Source organism: Glycine soja, chromosome 16 (genome assembly GCF_004193775.1).
Source record: "Glycine soja cultivar W05 chromosome 16, ASM419377v2, whole genome shotgun sequence".
Classification (NCBI taxonomy): domain Eukaryota; kingdom Viridiplantae; phylum Streptophyta; class Magnoliopsida; order Fabales; family Fabaceae; genus Glycine; species Glycine soja.
In genome coordinates this window covers 21,488,617-21,499,621 of record NC_041017.1, presented here as the reverse complement: position 1 = coordinate 21,499,621, position 11,005 = coordinate 21,488,617, and positions in this window count along the sequence as shown.

The following is an 11,005-nucleotide window of genomic DNA, read 5'->3' as shown; positions in this document are numbered from 1 at the left end:
GCTTTTCTGGTTAAGATTTTTGGGGTTTGTATGTGACTTATGAATGTTTTCATGCCTTGCCACTTCTTTTTAGTTCTATTAATCATTTGAACTTTGTAAATAATTGTGTTGTGCATCACAGTTTAGGGAAAGAAAACTTTACCCATAATGCTATGCATTATATATACTATTTGTTATTTCCTTTATTTCCTCCTTTGTTAGAGTGCTTTTGTGAACAATTTATTAAAGTTAATGACATCTTTTTGTTATTATATTACTTTTCTTTTAGTTATATAGTGTGGACAATCAAGAAATGGAAAGTAGTATAGTTGATGCTACAGTTGCTTCAAGAAAATGTAGAAGAGATGAAGAGGAGGAAGAAGAACTTGAACAAGCATTTTTCATTATTGTTAGTTTTGCCACTATGCTTGTGGGTGCAATGACTTGGTATCATGACAAGTACTTTGTTAAGGAAACTGCCCGAAAATTGGAATTAGAAAGGCATAGTTTCCTAATCGTCTATTCAGGGGAACAAAAACTGGTCACGTTGAATAATTAAGGGTCAATAAAAAGGCATTTTTTAAGCTTTGTAGAATTTTACAAGAGAAATGACAATTGGTAAAAACAAGAAATGTTCCTATAACTGAAGTTGTGGCAATATTTTTGCATATCCATGCTCACAACCTAAAGTATAGAGTTGTGCACTTTAGTTATTGTAGATCCATGGAAACAATAAGTAGGCAATTCAAGAATGTCCTACGAGCTATAATGAAAGTAAGCAAATAATATTTGAAGTTCTACGACTATAATTTAGAAGGCTCAGTGGAAAACAAATGAAGATGATTTAAGGTAAGTTTGTCATTTGTTAATAATTATAAGGTACTTTAAGTGATTACAACTTATTTTTTATTTTGAAATATTTTTAGAATTTGATTGGAGCACTTGATGAAATACATATTCCAGTAACATTTACTACAAAAGATAGGCCTAAATATCATAATAGAAAAGGTGATATCTCTACAAATGTTTTAGGAGTTTGTGATCCAGATTTAAGGTTTATATGTGTTGCCTGGGTGGGAAAGGTCAGCAAGAGATTCTCGAGTATTGCAAGATGCTTTGCATCGTCAAAACTGTCTCCATATTCCAAATGGTAATATCATGAAATGATGATACTTTATTTAACATGTAAAAGAAATATGCATGATTTTTTATATATAATATTTTTTTCAAAACCATTGTAGGTAAATATTTTCTTGTGGATGCGGGGTATACAAATGGCCCTGGATTTTTAGCACCTTATCGAGGGTCTAGGTATCATCTTAATGAGTGGATCGGAAACACCCCTCAAAATAACAAGTAGTTATTTAATTTTCGTCATGCAAGTGCAAAGAATGTTATTGAAAGGTCATTTGGGGTATTGAAGAAAAGATGGAGTATATTAAGATCTCCTTCTTTTTTTTATATATAAAAACACAAATAAGAATTATTAATGTTTGTTTCATGCTACATAATTTCATATGAGATGAACAACAAAGTGATCCAATTTTGGAAGCCCAAGACTTGGAACTTTTATTTGTTGTTGACAATGAGTTAACCAATCAACAAATGGAAAGAGTCACAAATAATATCAGAGATGAAGTCACAACTATCCAAGCAATTGAGGAATGGACAAGATTTCTTGACACTTTAGCTATAAATATGTTTGCTACCTATCAAATAAGAAGAAACTTTGATTAGGGAGATGTTTTTAGTGGATTTGGATTTTGTTTCTTATGTGTAATTGACTCTATACTCATGTATGTGTGATACGTTGGATTTTTGTATTTCATAATATTTTGGATTTTGTTTTCTTTTTATGTGTAAGTAACTTTATACTTTCGTAGAATGCTAATTTGACATGTCTCACCTTTATATATATAAAATTATATATGTGAGATTATTTTTTGTCTAGAGAAATGGAATCAAGCAATGTGAAGAACATGTCAAGTGGAAAAAAGAAAGATGTCTAGGAGAGGACACAAGAAGTTACTTCGCATGGAATTTGGAAATGGAGAGTGTGCTGACTAATGTGCTTAGAGATCAAAGCAATTTGGGCAATAAAGGTGATGGAAATTGGAAAGCAGTAACATATAGTACTGTAACTCAAATTTTGTCCATGTGTTTTGGAGTTCACCTCATGGTAGATAATGTTAAGAATCGTTTTAAGCTTTGGAGAACATGATATGGAATTGTGAGTGACATTCTTAGTCAAGGTGGATTTGGCTGGGATAGCACAAAGTACATGATTATTGTTGAAAATGAAATTGCATGGAATACATATGTTAAGGTAGTCAATCATCTTTTTAATTTTATTTATTATTCAATTGTAGTTATTATTTGTTTTATTATTAACATGTTTCTATTTTTTTTCATGTCACATGAAGAGGCCAAACGATTTCGATTCAAAGTCATTCCTAATTGGGATGATGTTGTAGACCTATGTGCAAAGGATAGAGCTACTGGACTCGGAGCAAAAAATGCATTATATACATATGATATCATGAGCAAAGAAGCAAATGAAGAGGAAGCAATTCACAATGAATGATTTTCTCAATGAAAGAAGTAGCTGAGTCATTAAAAGAATTTGTTGAAGTGACTAAGAAAAAGATGGAGAACAAAAAAAAAGATGGAGATAAAAGAAGCTCAAGAAGCGATACATGAAGTGTTAAATGAGCTAGATAATATACCTAATTTTAATGGTGCACTTCGACATAGAGCAATCAATTGGTTGAGAAGGAGAATTATAAAAGCTCTTCCATTGAATGAGAAGGAGAATTATATCTTGTCTTTTATGCCTTGATGCCAAACTACAGGTATATTTGATATCATGACAAGTATATTGATGTTGTATAATTATGTTTTACATTTATATCTCTCATTTTATATAACAAATTATGCTTTAACAAATATGATTTGTTTGGTAGCACTTAACATTATGTTTTCTTTTGCAGAAAAGATGTGAAGGAATTCCTGTGCTAAAGCAAAGACACTTAGAAAATTTGAAATTATTTTGGAAGTTGGACTTATTTTGTGATTAGATTTTGCTTCAGCCCAAGTCTTTTTTATGTAATTGCATTACTGGCCAACGACTTCCGTAGAAAACAAGTTTTATTTGTAGGCTTCTAAATAACATTCCAAGAGGAAATGATACATTTATACCTCAGATTTTATTGTCAAAAAAGCCTTGTGAATTTTGATTTGTATATTTTTTATGTTGTGTGGTTCTAAGATCACATTTAATATGTCATGTTATCTACTAAATAGTTCTGACTTATAAGCTTATAGAGCTTTGTAGTGGACCGTAAATGAAATAATAATTTAAATAGTTGAATAAATATATTTTTAATTGAAATAGATTAAAAGAGTACATATTTATTGAAATACTACCCTCGACAAATAGTACATATAATTTATTAATGGAAAAAATAATTATTTTATTAAAAAATATTTTATTCAAATATAAAATTTTTAAAAAGAAGGCAAAGTCGGCACCATACTAATAGCCATGGCTTCAGCTAGTTTCCTGGTCACAATATTCCATCTCATAATCCTTTGCCACACCCACCACCATAATTCAGAACAACCCTAGTGCGGCGCACGGGAGAGAACGCTCTGGTACTGCCGCACCTGATTCCAGCCCACAAGTACGAGAAGAAGAAGAAAAGTGATGGTGATGATGACACTTGTGCTGTGTGCTTGTACGAGGACGCTGCCGGAGTGCATGCATTCCTTCCACGTGGTGTGCATAGATACGTGGCTCTATTCCCATTCCAACTGTCCCGTTTGCCGGACTCACGCCACGCCTTCGCCGGCGGTGGAGCGCCGGTTGCCGGAGTTGAATGCGCAACACACCATAGATATCATGCAAGTAGCTCGCGTTCAAAATGGGTCAGCCCGACTTGAACTACTGAGGTGAAATATGTGCATGTGATCTTCTCAAGCCAGCCCAATGTAAATCCAGAAGATTAAGAGCCATGATAATAATTAGAGTATATATGTGCTGATCACGTAAAACTAGTCAAAACATTATTATGTGTGGCAGGTTTTCTTTATTTTTATGTTAATTAACTTGAAAATTATATTAACAAATGGTTGGCGCCTAATAAAAAATATCTGCGACCCATGAACTTTATAAGAACAGAACGGTTGCCGCCGGCTAATATAGAATTTGGTTAACTTTAATGTTAGATACGCCAATTTGATTGAATGTGCAGTGGACTATATATTTTTCAATATATATTAACTAAATTGGAATTGGGAAAAAAAAATGATACACGCAAGTCACAATCCTAAACTGCTCTATAATTATTGTTTCACACTAAATTTTCCCACTTCATTCTTATTTTGATAAGGGAATGATTGAACACAGCCGCTCTCAATTTGATTAAATTCTAATTGCTTATCTATAAAGTTAATTATTTAGGAACACAACTGATTTTTCGGATTCGATAGACTTTTAATCCACTATAGTTATTGCTTAAAATACGCTTGCTTTAGCATAAACATATTTTTAGGCATTAGTCCCCATATATTAAAAGGAGTTAGCTATGTGCTTCGTGAAACCGTTTATTGCAAAATAGTACATTGGAAGGGTGAGTTTTACGCTACAACTCTAATCCACTATAATGCCTCAGGGTCTTGTGTAGTTGGATATCCTCTTGAGTATACTAGGTGTATGTTTTGACTTTGAATGATGTGTTGGAGTATTGAGAACAAGACTTTTAAAATCAATCAGGTCATTGAAGGGTGAATATACTGATTCAAGTTGAACCATAGTAAAACCAATAATAATTAAATAGTGCAATAAATTATATATTAATATTAACTTTGTTTAAAATATCATCATTAACAACAAATAATATATAAAATTACACATTAAATTAAATCAAATATAACATGATATTTCATTTTTACAGCACAATAATATATCTACCAACAACTATAAGGGCAAAATATGAAAATTATATTTGTTACAACATCAATCTTTTAGAGTTAATATAATACTGGTCACATTTTTATAGTATTTAATTCAATACATTAAAAATTAATGTATTTTATTTTTATTTAATAAGTTTTATTTTTTATCAACAAATTTTAATTATACTATTTTTCAAGTTCAATTTTCAAATCATTTTTTCTCTGCTATGTACTTCAGAAACACACTTTTTATGGTTTTATCTTTAAGCGTTGACTTAACTATAGATTGTTCACTTTCACTTTTTATAGGCACATATGGCAGATACACAGCTTTGAAAATCGTGTTCTCTTTCACCGTACATTTTTTTTTTCACTTTATAAGAACTGGTGAACCTCCGATTTTGATTGGATTTAACGGTTTTTCACTTTTAGTGTATATAAGATGGATTATTGGTGGTGAAACTTTTGGTTTCTTGATACATCAAACCATGAGTGAGACGGGGGTACAATGCTTTATGTTGAAGTTGATGGTTTTAGCTTCTGTTTTTTGAAAACACAAAAAATTTATAAGTAATTTTATAAATAATATTGTTTTTGTGGATTTTTGTGTTTGACATTTTCATTTCATTTCTCTTATATATGCAAGATCATCTAATAGACCCTACTCAAAGGTACCATTCAATTTAGCCAACCACATTCCACAAATACTTGCAGATTAGATACCACTTTCTATGGCCAAGCCAAGGCTAAACACCATATAATCAATTATTTGTTAACCCAAAAAGCATCGACCGACTAAGTTGATCATGTTCAAAAAGATGTTAAAGTTATTGTGAAGGTTTTTTTTTTTTTTCCTCTTTTGATGCTTTTATTTAATGGAACCAACTGTGGATGCCTATTAGACTTATTGAGGTTAAATGTAAAATTTGCACTTGATGGTGCTATTTTATTATTTTTTATTTTTGTTATTTGTCTAGTTTCTAGTATAGCATGGAATGTGAAATATTTAAAACATTTCTAAACTTCTTAGTAAAATCAAATTACAAAGTCTTTCTTTTAACTAATTTTGTCTCCATGCTGTAACACGTCAATTTTATTAAAATATATTTGTCTTTATTTAAATAGAATTGAGTTAGTTAATTGTTGTCTATTAGAAATTTTTATATGATTTCTTAATATTTAAATATCAAATTATAGAAATTTTATTATTATTATTATTATTAAAAGAAAATAAAGCATTAACACGCACACAATGAATAAGCAGATTCAGAAGAAAAAAATGTGGATGCTAAAATATCATTCTAACACAGAGGTGAGTGGATCCGTTTCAAAAAACGTGAGAGAGGAGAGAAAAATTATTTTTTATTATCTAGAAAAAGTTAAAAGGAAAATTATAATGGTATCCTTAACTTAAAAAGAAAAGAAATTAAAGACGTGAGAGAGGAGTATATATATATATATATATATGCGGTGGAAGAAATGTTTTGTGCAAAAGAGAAATGAAATTAATGACTAGTAAAGATTCATAAAAAATTTCTCTGATTCTAAAATGTAATTATGCATAATTATATGGTTTAATTATTGTTTTAATTCATGATGGGGTGTGTTTTTGTTTTAATTCTTGAAATTTAAAAATATTTTTTTAGTTACTAAATTTTGATAAATTTTTATTTTTAGTCTCTCGCATGATAAATTGGTACTTTTGGATAATTTTTAACATTTTGTGGCATTTGAAAATGCAAATTCTAATGGTTAGAAAAATAAAATCATTTGATAACAGCTAAAAAAAAGTGTTAATTTATTATACCAGAAATTAAAAAGACTAATTTGTTAAAATTCAGAAACTAAAATAAATATTTTAAAATTTCAATGACTAAAAATGACAGACCATCAAAATTTTGGAGCTAAAACAACAATTAATTCAAATTATATTATGCATTATATATTTATAATAAATAATGTCTACAAAAGTATAAATTTATACGTTATTATATCATATATATATATAAAAAAATGTAACAATGGGCTTTCTCGAGAAGCATCCCATGGCTTCCCCGATAAGTCATCCTTATAAAACAACTTTAATAAATAAATAAGGGTAAATAATCATTTTTGTCCTTGAATATATAATTTATTAACAAATACGTCTCTAAAAGATGAAAATACAAAATTTAGTCACTGAAAATATAAAAAGTGCAACAAATATATCCGGTTGTTAACTTCTCTCCATCACCATTAATAAAATAGTCTATGTGGTATAGAGGGACGAAGAAGAATTGAGACCACAAAATAGTGTACGGGAAGATGATGCATCGCCTTGAAGTTTTTAGACGTAGAAGTTGACTTAGTTTTTTTTTAGAGAAGGATATTGACGCCACACTCAAGAAATAGGTGAGAAGATGAGTGATAAGTCATAGATTTGATCGTCACAAGTTGCCTTGATAAGATTAGATTCAGTCATTTACCCAAGAATCAAGCCCTCACAAAAGGGAGAAAACTCAAACTTTCATTCAAACTCTAATCTGCCTCAAAGCTACAAAGGTCCTTCTATTTATAGGCTAGGCTTCCTTCTAAACATCCCATTAGAAATTATTTTCCACTTAGAATTAAATTTTCACTTAGAATTATATTCCTACTAACATGAAATATCCACTAGCAATAAAACTCCACTAACCACTATAACAACTCGGGAAGCCTAAAAACATAGAAACTAACCTAAAATATGTGAACAACCATCTGAACTTATTACATGAAAGTTAAATATGAAAATTAAAGGAAAATAAAAAAAATGGGCCTTAATTAATTCTTTAGACTAAAAGTATGCAATCCATCCAAATAAACTCCAGCCATAGATGCCTATTGAGTATAAACTCTGGGGCTCATTGTACTCTTCAAATTGTTGTGTTTAAGTTTGCTGAATTTATCTTTAAGTTATACAAATGAGATAATTCTTGGTTTGGGCACTGACATGACTAAGCTTTGAAAATGATTCTTAGTTATTTTTGGTCTTTCTTTGGTCATTGGGTCTTTCATCCATTTCAAAAGATATTTGAAGTCATTAAACCCTTGCTGGATCATAACAAAGAGGAATGATGACTCTTCACTTAACCATTGAACCTAAAAATATTGATGAAGCCCTAAGTGAAGATTATTGGGTGATTTCTATGGAAGAAGAACCAAGCCAGTTCACTAAGAACAAGGTCTAAAATCTTGTTCCCCCTCCTAAGATTTAGTCAGTGATTAGAACTAAGTAGGTATTCAAAAACAAGCTCAATGAAAAAGGAGAAGTGGTTAGAAATAAGGCTAGACTAGTTGCTCATGGGTACAATCAACAAGAAGGGATTGACTTTGATGAAACCTTTGCACCAGTAGCAATACTTGAAGTTGTCAGAATACTCTTAGCCTATGCAGCACACAAAGACATTAAACTATATCAAATGGATGTCAAGAGTGCATTTATGAATGGATTCATAAATGAAGAGGTTTATGTGAAGCAACCACCTAGATTTGAAGATAAGGAGAAACCTCAGCATGTGTACAAGCTTGTTAAAGCTATATATGGATTAAAACAAGCTCCAAGAGCTTGGTATAAAACGATGAGCTCATTCCTTGTTCAAAATGGATTCACTAGAGGAATAATGGACACTACACTATTTAGAAAGGCTTAGAAAGAAAACCTTTTGATTGTTCAAATCTATGTAGATGACATAAAGGAATAGTGAACACTACACTATTTAGAAAGGCATAGAAAGGAAACCTTTTGATTGTTCAGATCTATGCAAATGACATAATAATTGGTGCAACCTCAGAAAGGATGTGTAAGGAGATTTTTAACCTAATGAAAGATGAATTTGAAATGAGTACGATGGGTGAGCTAAAGTTCTTCCTAGGGCTTCTAATCGTCCAAAAAGATGATGAGGATGAGAAAGGTAATGATTCTCCAAAAGGGGAGTACAAAGGTATGATTGTTTCCTTATTATACTTAAATGTTGAATAGGAAGCCCCTGCTTTGTTTAAAGACAAGAAGCTTCAACAGAAGTTTGATGCTAGTTGGGTCAGCAAGAAAGTGGTCAAAGGAAGGTACATTGACCTTCTAAAATTTGAAGAATGTAGTTGGAACATTTTTTGTTTTCTAAAGAAGACGAAATGGACTGGCTTCCTTGAAATCCATGAACCAGTTTATCCTAGATTAGTTAAGTTCTTCTTCTCAGTAGTTGAAGTGGACCACAACAACTTCACCCTAAAGGCTACCATAAAGGGAACTGAGATTCTGATCTTATAATACCTTTTGGCAAACATTCTGGGGGTTCCTAAAGATAGCTCAAGGCTTTATGAAGATTGGCTTAAGACCAAGGGACTCAGAAAAACAAAGGTCAAGATAAAGCTTCTGGAAAACAAGAGATAGTTTCAAGTCCAAGTCTCTAAAATCCTTTGGAAGGATTGTCCACTAGATTTGCATGCACTTTGCGCTGCCTAAAGTTTGAACCTTTCAAGAAGTAAATGACTATAACCTGTTATTCATTTACTTTTTGTGGAAGAAGATTCCTTCTTAACATGCCTCACTTGATCATTAATCACTTGATCAAGGCAACTAAATCCATCAAATCCACTTCTGGTGTTTCTTATGGAATGCTAATGACTCTGGTGTTCAAACATTTTGAAGTCTCTCTGGATGGTGAACTTATGGATGATAATGTTTTAACTTGGGGTGCCAAGAATATTGTTGCTCTAAAGCTCTCTTCATAACCAGGGACTGAGCAAGCTTGCATGTGTTCTGATGAAGAGAAGGATCAAAACAAGGAGAAAACAATGATGAAGAAGAGAGTCAAAAGGGTGATTCTTATAAAGATGATGACCAAAATGAAGGTATCCATCCTTCTGAGGGTGTGGAGGTTGAAGATGTTCTAAACCCTGTGGTTCCTAAACTTACCCAAGATGATCTCAATGTGGAGACCATAGATGATATTTTTGCCAAACTAAGGACTATTAACTTAAGTTTGAAGAAATGACCTTTATTATTATTATTATTATTTACAATTGTATGCTATAAATGAGTGCTAATATACTTTCATAGGGACATTCAGTATCTTAATAAATGATAATTTTCTCAGTCTCCTCAAGCCAGCTTATTTAAATGATATGTTTTGTCAATACATAAAAATGTTTGAAACTACATGCAAAAATAACAAACAATGATTTAAAAATGTGGTGAGACTTGAAATAGCATGAAAAGGCAGGTTGCAGTGATTATATATTATAATTGAACTTAATGTTCTCATAATAAAATTGCTTGGTAACTATCTCGAGCACTTGAATTCCTTTGAATATATCATTTAGTGTGTATTGGGTGTTTCTTTGTCATCATATGATCCATTTAGCTGAGCCTGCCAAGTGGGAAAAATGTTTGGTTGTTATTGTAAAGTGCTTCTCAGCCATGTTCATGTGTCAGTGATGAGTTTTTTTTTACCATTATTGAATACTAATTGTATCACCTATAGTTAGTGCATTAATAGAGTGCTGGAGCACATGATATTTTTTCCTTATTTCATTATTCTAGTTTTTACCTGTACAAATCTATTTTCGTGTTATAGCCTATAAATATTAGGATTAGCCTATATATGTATGTATGTTTTTTCACCATGTACTCATTACTAGAAAATTATATTTAGTTCTTAATCTCCTCTTGATAACATACCCTGTAATATTTAGTGTTTAAGAAATAAAATTAGTATGCAGTATGTCAGTAATAGAGGTTATCATATGCAATTTTTTATTTTGTAGTTTCATATACATTTTTTATTTAAAAATAATATGAAATTTTTATACATTGTTGTGCATGAAATATGAAATTTCTTGGTATAAAAAAATATAAAGAAAATAATATTTTTTTAATATATATATATACAATTATTTAATAATAATATTTTCATAATTTTATTTTATTTTTAAAAAAACTATCTAAGACAGGTCGTAACTAAAAATCATTTTAGAAAAGTACCTTTCTAAGACGGTTCTTCAGATAACCGTCTTAAAAAAGTAGCTTTCTAAGACAGTTCTTAGTTAACAATCG